The sequence below is a fragment of the Capra hircus genome, chromosome 2 (assembly GCF_001704415.2).
Source record: "Capra hircus breed San Clemente chromosome 2, ASM170441v1, whole genome shotgun sequence".
In the NCBI taxonomy this organism is placed as follows: domain Eukaryota; kingdom Metazoa; phylum Chordata; class Mammalia; order Artiodactyla; family Bovidae; genus Capra; species Capra hircus.
In genome coordinates this window covers 127,623,672-127,636,190 of record NC_030809.1, presented here as the reverse complement: position 1 = coordinate 127,636,190, position 12,519 = coordinate 127,623,672, and the positions used below count along the sequence as shown (strand labels likewise).

At 37.7% G+C, this 12,519-nt stretch overlaps 1 protein-coding gene across 1 annotated transcript in view; it reads left to right on the top strand.

The window, feature by feature from the left end:
- The window catches only part of TFPI (tissue factor pathway inhibitor), an 84,788-nt gene continuing 74,955 nt past the window's right edge, over positions 2,687-12,519 (top strand). The window contains exon 1 of the mRNA XM_005675872.3: positions 2,687-2,959. The gene's annotated coding sequence lies outside the window, so the exon portion shown is untranslated. The remainder of the gene's footprint in view (positions 2,960-12,519) is intronic.

Here is a 12,519-nt window from a genome sequence, read left to right as displayed (position 1 = left end):
AGCGGCTCTATGAACTCTGGGGGGGCTGGTGGAAGAGCAGTGGCTGCTGCAGGAACTTCACCTGGCCCTGGATTGGGCATTAAGGTGGCCTCCGGTCCTGGTGGAGCACTGGGAGGCAGGTGCGTCATTAACCAGTATTAGGGAGGGGTCAGGTCCTCCCATTCCAAATCCTGTAGAATTTCCTTTTTTGTCATCAGTCAATTTTTGTGCCATTAATATTTTTCCCTTTCCCTTCTGGATACAGAACCATGTCCAAGTAGGAGGCTCTTGAGCTACCCTAGCCATGAGTCAATATATGGATATTGATCCAGGTGTCCTGGCTGTCCTGTGACTACTGTATAGACTGCTTCCACTATTTTTAAGCTCATGGTGTTCTCTTGTGGCCATCCTACTCCCATAGGGGGTCATTCAACCTCACAGAGTACGTGGAGGCAGTTAGGCTTCGTCTTCACCACATAACTTCAGTTCAGTTCAGTTCAGTCGCTCAGTCGTGTCTGACTTTGCGACCCCATGAATCGCAGCACGCCAGGCCTCCCTGTCCATCACCAACTCCCAGAGTTCACTCAGATTCACGTCCATCGAGTCAGTGATGCCATCAACCATCTCATCCTCTGTCGTCCCCTTCTCCTCCTGTCCCCAGTCCCTCCCAGCATGAGTCTTTTCCAATGAGTCAACTCTTCGCATGAGGTGGCCACAGTACTGGAATTTCAGCTTCAGCATCATTCCTTCCAAAGAAATCCCAGGGCTGATCTCCTTCAGAATGGACTGGTTGGACCCCATAGTCTCCTCCAAATCCCTTCTTTACATTTTTAATCATGTACTCCAATACAATTGCCTTAGATTCACCTCCCCTCATCTTGCTTACCTTCTCAGACCTTCTTCTACTTTTCCTTTCCGTTCTGTCTATGAAGTTCTCAGTACCCTATGTACTTCTGGTATTTCCACTCAATGACACTTAAATTGCCATTCTGCCTCCTTCCTAATTGGGGTGAGAAGAGCCTTACCTGCCAGATCCCAGAGGGAAAAGGGGGATCAGCATGTATTCACCTGCCAGTCAGCACAGCCAAACCAGGACACGTGATCCAAGACTGTTTTTCCCTTAACTTTTAAAGTCCATTCTGTCTTGGTGGGCTTGATCAGGTCCGGATAAAAATACAGATGGGTTAAATATCCCACGTCCCAGGCTGTCTCCGGAAAAGCCAATTCATCCTCACTTATGTATCCTTCTCCTTCTAGCCTGACAATTCCAAGAGGGTCAAGAATTTCATAGCCGATGGGACACCTCCTTGGGGTGGGCAGAATAGGACCACACAAAAACCAAATTTCTTTTCCTGAAAATCCCCTGGCAATTGCTTGGTAATAATTTTCCCCAAGATGGCATGGACACTGCCTCGTAAATGACCTTCACAAATTTCCTTCCTAAGCCCTAACGTGCTCATTAACCTATGTATCAAGCAATCGTCGCCACCTGCCTATTGCAGGTTCCTGTGGGTCTGTGCCCCTTCTAATCCCTCCCCAGTGGGTAGTCAGGCCCCCTTTTCCACCCTACTGGGTGGGTTCCTCCTCACCTGAGCGCTCAGTTCCCCTGCTGCCATCCACTACCTGCTAAGGTGTAAGGTCTGGGCATTGAGAAGCAGAATCCTTCCAGAAGGGCGAGGTGCCTTCTCCTCTCTAGAAGATTTGAACTGCAAGGCCTCGGAGTAGTGCCAAATGGGACTTGTCTCCTCAAAGTGAGGAGTTTCCCAGGCAATGCACCAACTGTTGTAGCCACGTGTTCCAGGAAACAAACTCACTCAGAAGAACAATGCAGATAGTGGAATGCAGTTTATTACACCAGCGGGCCCAAGGCAGAGTCTCCTCTTAGCCAAGGACCCTGACCAGTTTTTCTGAAAACCTTATATACCCTAAGTGTACATGCCCAAACCCACCTCCTCAAATTCCCTGAAACTAGTCTGAACAAAGGAAAAGAAAGATACCATCAGAGTTAACCCGTGATTCATATGCCTTAAGCCTAGGTGGTTAACAGGGGGAAATTATCAATAGGCCTGTGGTCATACCCCAATAAGCGTAATAGAATTTATTATTCTATTCGGTTACACAGATAACTAGGGTATTCTTTTAGGCAACAGAGAGGCTAGGTACGAGCCCTGGGGCTCTTTCATCCAGGGGGCCTGGTATTCCAGTTGGTGTTGTTTCCATAGATACTGGGCGTCTACCTCAAAGTCCACAGTCTGGCCCAAGATAGAGTCCTGCTTTCAAGATGGAGCCTGTTCTGTCTGTTTCCTCCTTCACCACCTGGGAAGCCCATCAGTCTTCAACTGACAATATATTACATTGGCTGTCTAATCAAAGGGAATTTCAGCGGCCCTCAGATTTTTTCATAAATATAGTGATAATGTAGGTGAAATAACTTGAAGAGAAATAAAGTGCTAAAAATGCAAGCTTTATTAGGTAACAATTTAATGACAAATATGTAGAATTTTAGAAATATATAGCACAAGGGGGGGAAAGTGGATTTTTAAAACTAATTATGAAAAGAATCCTGGAAATAAAAAAAATAGTAATTTTAAAATCTTAGTGTCAGCCGATTCCTTTGTTTCCTCCATAAGAGAAAAAGCTTTTGAATAGTTTGGAGAAATTAGCCTAAAAAGAGTTGCAGTGACCTAAACAGGAAGCCTGGCTGTTCCCAGCTGCGGGTGTTCTCTGAGGCTCTTCTTTGCTCCAATAGACTGGAGCGACTTTGGGCTGGATAAAAGTCAAATTCTTACCTCGCCCTTTCACTGTGGGCAGGATCAGATTCCATTTCTTTCATTATTTTCCACGCCCCAGTTTCTCCATCTGTTTAAAAGAAGAAGTAGACAAGATAAATTCTCTCTTCGATGCATGAAAGGGAAAACAGAATGAACTCAATTCTGCTTTGAAAAAATCTTTCTAAGATCTTTCTTCAGAGATTTTACTCGTGAGTACCTGGCAATAAATAACCTTTATTTCTTTTTCCTGGAGGAAAAGCAGGGTGCTGAGAGGCAAAGATTTGTAGGAGAGGACCATTGTCTATAACCCTACAATGGAAATTGACCCTTCTCTGTAAATAAACTGATTGTAATGCAAAACTAAATTCTCAGCATTTGCATTGAATTTTAAGCAAATATATCATTTTTTTTAAGTTGGTGAGATATACCCTTGTTTATAATTTTAAGCCTCGATTGGCAATTCTTTACTAATTGTGTTTTTATTGGAATTTTCTGAAGATTTTTTTAACCTTTAAATATTATTTAATAGCATATAAAGAAATACAATAAGGCACTGACAGTCTTATGTTTAAAGAAAGTTCTATCATTGCCATCAACTGGTGATGTTTAAAATAAGGTATAAACAGAATTCTTGTTTTCTATTTCATTCCAGCATTAACTAATCTCAAAGTATTAAGGAAATATTTTACAAGTCTCCAAAGACAAAAACTCATATTCTAAGAGAGTAAAATAAGAATAGACAGGATTGCACTATATAAAGTACAATTATGTGAATTAAAGCAATAGATTACATACCTAATATGATGTACTGTCGTATTCTGGTTGCTTATAAAATGATATTACACTTAGTTTCTGGTAGTGAAGGAAAGCACAAAATATAGAAATACACAACCACAGAACTATAATGAAACAAAAAAATTATTTATGTAAAATGCTTATTTGTATGAGTATTAATGAAAAATGAAAGCCAAGAGCAGTGCTGTGCAGGAAAAGAAAAGAAAAGATAAGCAACAGCCACACTGTGACTCAGTGCTCTGGAAATTAGTCACAAAATGACTTTGTATGTTTGAGATAATGCAAATATACAGGGCAGAACACAAGCAGGAAACACACAGCCCAAAGAGTCATAGTTTATGTGTAAAAGCATAATATTTGTATCAGAGGTTAAACGTTGTGTCCATTTTGAGATATTGCAGAGTTTTTTTGACCTAGCAAAATCTTTCATAAAACAGTTTTAGAATTCTTATATATATTCATATATATATTTAATATATAAATATATAATTCCAGTGCATGATAATTTTAAGACATATAATCTATATTTTATCTAATCTTTAAACTGAAGGGCAAATAATCTCTGAAAATGTATTGGTGTGTGAAATTTTAATTAGGGGCGTATGGGTTAATAAAATGATACAAAGTGTCCTTAGGCATCAACAGAGATGGAATACTCTTAATATGAATACAGACACTTAACTCTGTAGATCTAAGAATATAATTAACTTTATAGATCTAAAAGTAAAACTTTAAAATATATACTTTTAACAATTTGAACGGTTATATGGAGAAGCCAAATTTGTATTGGTATTCAGGTAACCATAAAGTTTACCAGAGAGCTTTAATGATATGTCTACTATTAGTAACTTGGTTCCTTTCTCTATTAGATATGCTGACTTGTGCAAGTTTTGTTTTTTTTTGTTGTTGTTGTTTTTAATGGTACAGTTTTATATCTTTAAGCTTTTGTTTTATCTCCAATAACCAGATCAAAACACCTTTGAGAAATGTGGTCTTGTTCAAATGCATTATGCCATCAGCTGATGCTTGCTTGTTCGTATTTCTAGGTTTTATTTTCTTATTGATTGTACAACAACTACTTTGTGTAGAATCTTCTAATATAAACAGTATTGCTAAATTTAAAAATAATAATCTTTGAAATGGAAAATTATTTTGTATCAAACTATAGTTTTCATAAAACTAATTTGCTTCTTCCTAAGAATTAATTACCTGATCTTAGTTACCTACACTATTCAAATTCAAAACAGAATTGGACAGATGACAAACTACTAGAGGAAAAAAAGCCAAGATGATAAGGCTTTATTAATTCCCAGAACACCCAGAACATCTAACCAAACAGTAGATGTATTATAGATTCTTTAGGAATGGTTGGTTTATTAAATTGAGTGTCACAAACTCTTAATACAGATTTCAACTGACATCTCTACTTAATAGAAGGAAAAAATGAAAATAAGCATTGTTGCCCACAAAAGTTGGGGTGGGGGAGTAGGAGAGATAATATGAAAAGGAAAGGAAGGTACTCAGGATAGAGTTTTCACAAAAAATCTTGTTTGTTGGTATAAATTGAATAAATTCAATGATAATATTGATTAAAAATTTAGTTAATTGTATCAGTTTATCTTTGCTAGTAGACCAGGTCTAAGAACTGTACTACAGACCAACTCATCTTTTCTCAATAAACGCTGTCTTCAGCCACCCTTTTTTTGTTTACCATCTAAAACATTTAACTCTGCTAATTAAAGTTGCAGCATTAAAAAAATTAAATAAAGTTGCAGCGTTGTCTTAAAAAATTTTTTTAATGTGTTATATTTTTATAGACGTATTCCAGTACTATAATGATTTCTGATTATTACTATGTGCATTTGGAGAAACCTGAATTCTAGAATTGAGATGACTATTGAAGTCCTACTTCTGCATATTAAATCTTACCAAAATGAAGAAAGAATGCAAGCTATTCCAACAAGTGCTATTTCTGCTAGACCACCTCTCCTGGGCCTCTGTGAACCTCAATAAATGCTTTCTTAGAGTGATGTATCATCTCTGAGAGTCCAGTCCTCCTATTACTCTTTTCTCCCTGTCTTCACTTCTCCAAGCAGCAGACGCTTTGTAGAATCAGAACCTAGGATTCAGCTACCAATAGGCTTAGGGCACTCTAGTCATTTCTACTTTTCTTCTTTTCAAAACCAATAAGAAAAACATTGGTGTTTTTCTTAAAAAAGCATGTCAGATCTGCTATATTCCTCTCTCCTGGCCTTTCTTTGGGGTTCTATGTTCTTTCTTTAGTTGGAAAAAAATTTTTTTTAATTATTTTAAAAACAAGAGAGGTCCATGTTCCATAGTAGAAGTCCCAATGCTGCAATATTTCTATCCCAGATTGTCCTATCTGGTAGACCACTGGTCCTGGGGAGACTGTTCTCTCTGGACTGAATAAATATTGCATGTTATTTTTTGGGTTATTTCAACATCAGGAATGTGGAAGTACCCATTAGTATAGCATGATATGATGTAATATAATATATCATGATAATATAGCATGATGGTGTTTTTATTTCTAAGCATAGACTACCATTGATCCCCTTCTGTACCACACCCTCAGTGCCACCACCACCCTGCTGCTAACCTCATTTTCTCTCTCTTATTCATGTTTCTCACCAACATCTATCGCATCCTTGAATACTATAAAAACCTATTTTTAAGTAACACCCCATTCTTTACTTTGCAAGGCTTATAAATGGAATCAGTTCAGTTCAATTCTGTTGCTCAGTCATGTCTGACTCTTTGCCATGCCATGAACCGCAGCACACCAGACCTCCCTGTCCATCACCAACTCCCGGAGTCCACCCAAATCCATGTCCATCAAGTCGGTGATGCCATCAAACCATCTCATCCTCTGTCATCTCCTTCTCCTCCTGCCCTAAATCCTTCCCAGCATCAGGGTCTTTTCCAATGAGTTAGCACTTCACATCAGGTGGCCAAAGTATTGGAGTTTCAGCTTCAATATCAGTCCTTCCAATGAATACCCAGGACTAATCTCCTTTAGGGTGGACTGGTTGGATCTCCTTGCAGTCCAAGGGACTCTCAAGAGTCTTCTCCAACACCACAGTTCAAAAGCATTAATTCTTCAGCCCTCAGCTGTCTTTATAGTCCAACCCTCACATCCATACATGACCACTGGAAAAACCATAGCCTTGACTAGACGGACTTTTGTTGGCAAAGTAATGTCTTTGCTTAATCTAGGTTGGTCATAGCTTTCCTTCCAAGGAGTAAGCGTCTTAATTTCATGGCTGCAATCACCATCTGCAGTGATTTCAGAGCCCCCCAAAATAAAGTCAGCCACTATTTCCACTGTTTCCCCATCTATCAGCTATGAAGCGATGGGACCAGATGACATGATCTTCGTTTTCTGAATGCTGAGCTTTAAGCCAACTTTTTCACTCTTCTCTTTCACTTTCCTCAAGAGGCTCTGTAGTTCCTCACTTTCTGCCGTAAGGGTGGTGTCATCTGCATATCTGAGGTTATTGATATTTCTACCAACAATCTTGATTCCAGCTTGTGCTTCCTCCAGCCCAGAGTTTCTCATGATGTACTTTGCATATAAGTTAAATAAGCAGGGTGACAAAATACAGCCTTGACATACTCCTTTTCCTATTTGGAACCAGTCTGTTGTTCCATGTCCAGTTCTAACTGTTGCTTCCTGACCTTGCATACAGGTTTCTCATTAAGCAGGTCAGGTGGTCATCTGATCCATCTCTTTCAGAATTTTCCACAGTTTATTGTTATCCACACAGTCAAAGGCTTTGTCATAGTCAATAAAGCAGAAATTGATATTTTTCTGGAACTCTCTTGCTTTTTCCAAGATCCAGCAGATGTTGGTAATTTGATCTCTGGTTCCTCTCCCTTTTCTAAAACCGAAGCCTGCCTTGAAGAATTTTGAGCATTACTTTACTAGTGTGTGAGATAAGTGCAATTGTGCAGTAGTTTGAGGATTTGGGTCATTGCCTTTCTTTGGGATTGAAATGAAAATTGACCTTTTCCAGTCCTGTGGCCACTGCTGAGTTTTCCAAATTTGCTGGCACATTGAGTGCAGCACTTTCACAGCATCATCTTTTAGGATTTGAAATAGCTCAACTGGAATTCTTTCATATCCACTAGCTTTGTTCATAGTGATGTTTCCTAAGGCCCACTTGACTTCACATTCCAGGATGTCTGGCTCTAGGTGAGTGATCACACCATTGTGATTATCTGGGTCATGAAATGAAATAAATAGCAGAAATTGGGTGAGTCTCCAGAATAGTGGTGTTTGTTGTAAAATACTAGTAATATTTTTAAAGTTCTTTTAGGCATAAACTTCAGAGTATCCCATGAAATAAAACAAAATGTTTATATTAAAATATCATATGGTGGCTCAGATGGTAAAGAATCCACCTGCAATGCAGGAGACCTGTGTTCAACCTCTCAGTCAGGAAGATCCCCTGGGGATGGGGGGGGGGGTCTGGTGGGCTGCCATCTATGGGGTCACACAGAGTTGGACATAACTGAAGTGATTTAGCAGCAGTAGCAGCACATAAAAGAGTCAGTAGAGTGTTAGTTGCTTAGTTGTATCTAACTCTTTGAGACACCATGGACTATAGATTGCCAGTCTCCTTGGTCCATGAAATTCTCCAGGCAAGAACACTAGAGTGGGTTGCCATTTCCTTCTTTTATGTGCAACTGATTTTAAATATACATGACTGGAAAATGAATGAATTTCTGATTCATGCTACGGGAATGAACTTGAAATCATTATACTAAGTGAAATAAGCCAGACATAAAAAAAGAACAAATAGTGTATAATTCTACTTACAAGGAATTTAATCTACAGTAGGCAAATTCATAGAAAAATAAAGTAAAATAGAGGTTAACAGAGTCTGGAGGAAGGAATGAATGGTGAGTTTTTACTTAATGGATACAGAGTTTCTGCTCGGGGTGAAGACTGTAAATACATATAGATGTAATTAGTGCCATAAAGTTGTACACTTAAAAATACTTAAAATTGAAAAATGAGTACAAGAAAAATAATATTTTGGGTTTTTTTTTCTGTGTCTCAATATACATAGTTTCTATTATTAAGTCTTCAGAATTACTTGTCTTTTCTTCTATGTCCAATGTGTTTATAGTCCCTTCCAGCATATTTTTCATCTCAAATGTTGTTGTTTTCATTTGTGGAAATTCAGTTTGAGTCTCTATCTTCTTTCTCTATTTAATACACTCAATACTTTCTCTAGTTTCTTGAACATATGAGTGCAGCTAAAATTTTAGTTTAACTATTCTTGTCTGTTAATTCTGTTTTCTGTGTCATCTTGAGCCTTCTCATAATATTTTACTGTTGTTTGCATGTCTTGTAATTTTTGTTTGAATGGTTAATATTATGAATATTATCTTCTAAAATGCTGCATATGCTGTCTACCAGTAAATAATATTTAGTGTTTTTTTGAGTTACAGTTTAACTATTTGCAAACAGTCTGGTTTTTTGTTATCTCACTGTTAAGCTTTGTTAGGCAGAATCAAAGAAATGTTTACTCTATGGTTAATTTTTCCCCCAGTGCTGAGGAAAACAAACAAAAAAACCTCTGACTACTTAGTGCACCAGGAATGGGGATTTTTTAAATGTAGGGACCAGAAATATTTGCAGCTTTACGTGTGTTTTACGTGTTATTCCCCTTTAGCCCATTAAGGTGGTTCTTTACCCAGACTTAACTGATATTCTCTCATGTGTTCAGTAAAAGATATAAAGCTGAAGACTTGAGGCCATCTGAAGATTTCTGGGTCTCTCTTTCTGTATAGCTCTCTACTCTGTTACTCTGCCATGAATACTCTAGCCACCGTGGCCCCTCCAGAGAATATGCTTTCTACTAAACTCAGGGAGACCACTGGGCAATTCAAGAGCCTCCTCTTCCTGTCTTTGAATGTAGAAATTCCCTTCAGTCAGTGTGCTGGAGCAGATAGGAATGTAGGGCTGAAATCTTGTTTCCCATCCTTATGGGATTACTGCTCTTCACTTACCAGTATTTAATTAGCTCAAATATTATTTGATATATTTTGACTGTTTTATTTTTTTAAGTTGTTTCAGGTGGGAGAATGGAGAAGGCAATGGCACCCCACTCCAGCACTCTTGCCTGGAAAATCCTATGGACAGAGAAGCCTGGTAGTCTGCAGTCCAGGGGTTGCTGAGAGTCGGACACGACTGAGTGACTTCACTTTCCCTTTTCACTTTCATGCATTGGAGAAGGAAATGGCAACCCACTCCAGTGTTCTTGCCTGGAGAATCCCAGGGACAGGGGAGCCTGGTGGGCTGCCCTCTATGGGGTCGCACAGAGCCAGACACGTCTGAAGTGATGCAGCCGCAGCAGCAGCAGCAGGAGGGAGAATAAATCCAATGTTAATCCATTATAGCTGAAAGTGGAAGAACTATTTTTCTTTAAATTTTTACTTTATATTGGCATATAGTTGATTTATAACATTATGTTTAAGGTATACAACAAAATGAATCAGTTATACATATATCTAGTCTTCAGATTCTTATCCCATATGGGTTATTACAGAGTATTGAGTAGAGTTCCTTGTGCTGTAGAGTAGGTTCTTGTTGGTTATCTGTTTTCTATTTTACATATATAGTAAGTGAGTGTCCGTGCTCAGTCATATCTGATTCTTTGCAACCCCATGGACTAAAGCCCACCAGGCTTCTCCATCTATGGGATTTCCCAGGCAGGGATACTGTAGTGGGTTGCCATTTCCTTCTCCAGGGGATCTTCCCAATCCACGGATCAAATATGCATCTTCTGCGGCTCCTGCATTGGCAGGTAGATTCTTTACAATTTCAGCCACCTGGGAAGATATATAGTAGTGTGTATATGTTAATCCCAACCTCCTAATTTTATCTCTCCCCTCTAACTTTCCCCTTTGGTAACCAAAATTTGTGTTCTAAGTCTGTAAGTCTGTTTCTGTTTTGTAAATTAGTTTATCAGTTTTTTAGATTCCACATATAAGTGATATCATATGATATTTTTCTTTCTGTGACTTACTTCACTTAGCATGATAATCTCTAGGCCCACCCATGTTGCTGCAAATGGTAGCATTCCATTATTCGTCATGACTAATATTGCATTATATATGTGTATCACATCTTCTTTATCCATTTCTCTGTCGAGGGACATTTAGACTGCTTTCACATCCTGGCTACTGTAAATACCACTACAGTGAACATTGGAGTGGATGTATCTTTTCAAATTATAGTTTCCTCGAGATATATGCCTAAGAGTGGGATTGCTGGATCATATGGTAGCTCTATTTTTAGTTTTCTAAGGAACCTCTATACTGTTCTCCATTGTGGCTATACCAATTTACATTCCCATCAGTACTATATGAGGCTTCCCCACCCTCTCCAGCATTTATTGTTTGTAGATTTTTCCGATGGCCATTCTTACTGACATGAAGTCATACCTCATTGTAGCTTTGATTTGTATTTCTCTAATAATTAATGCTGAGCATTTTTTTCCTGTGCTTTTTGTTCATCTTCCTTGGAGAAATGTCTATTTATATTTTCAGATCGGGCTGTATTTTTTTATGTTGAGCTGCATGAGCTCTTTTATATATATATGTATGTATGTGTGTGTGTATATATATATACACACACACATACATACATACATGTATATGAGTTATTTTTTATATTGAGCTGAATGAGCCATTTGTATATTTTGAAGATTGATCCCTTCATGGTTATATCATTTGTAAATATTTTCTCCCATTATGTGGGTTATCTTTCCATTTTGTTTATGATTTCTTTTGCTGTGTAGTGTGGAAGACCATTTTTTTTAATTTAATGATACTCTAAAAAACTAAAAATGAACATAAATAGACATATCTTAAGAGCATATAAACTGTAATTCATTATTTGTCCTGGGTAAGGTAAATATTTTTTTGCTTGCTATATCTCAGTAACTATGCAAATGAGTAAATATATTTACATATTTATATAATGAATAAATTCACTATTTCTAAAAATTAATTATTTCATCTCAGATAAGCAGTTTGTTTTATTATGATTTTCTGATAATAGTAGCTATTTGGGTGGCTAATATTTTACTCTCTTATTTTAGATGATAAATTAATCTTACTAGCTTAAAACCAATCAAATTGTCACTCGTTCAACAAGCATTTCCAAAATTGAGTGCTGAGTGTTTTTTATCTAGAGCTTTAAGAGTTTTGTAATGAATTTAAGATTGGTTTTACTGATAGTTTTCTATCACAATTTCTCACAATTATCTTTCCTCCCCTGATTCCTGGATATTTGTACATATTGAAAGTTTGGAAAGTTCATTGACAGCACAAATTAAAACTTTATTTTTTTCTTTTTATTAAAGGAAACAGTTTCAGGTATTACTTGCTTAATTATATATACAAATTGAGATAAAAAGATAATCCCAAATGACAAACATTGCAAACAAAGTATATTTAGCATCAGAATTTGTTTTTATAATTATGTAACAGTGGTGGCTCAGATGGTAAAGCATCTGTCTACGATGCGGGAGACCCGGGTTCGATCCCTGGGTTGGGAAGATCCCTTGGAGAAGGAAATGGCAATCCACTCCAGTACTATTGCCTGGAAAATCCCATGGACAGAGGAGCTTGGTAGGCTACAGTCCATGGGGACTCACAAAGAGTCGGACACGACTGAGCAGCTTCACGTTCATGTGTACATTATTCAAGTTTCTGTGCATCTTATTGGTTTTGGGTCTCTTTTAACATAGTTACTCTGTCTATCAGGAAAGGAAACAGGTATGCAATAAAACAATAATTATGGCATGAACATCCAGGCAACTAATGCAGATTTATAAAAATTGAAGAGATAAGCAATAAGCAACTCACCTTAGAAACACTCAAGCTCTCCTTTCAATGGCAATAATTTTTTCAAGTTTCATATTTTATATGTTTT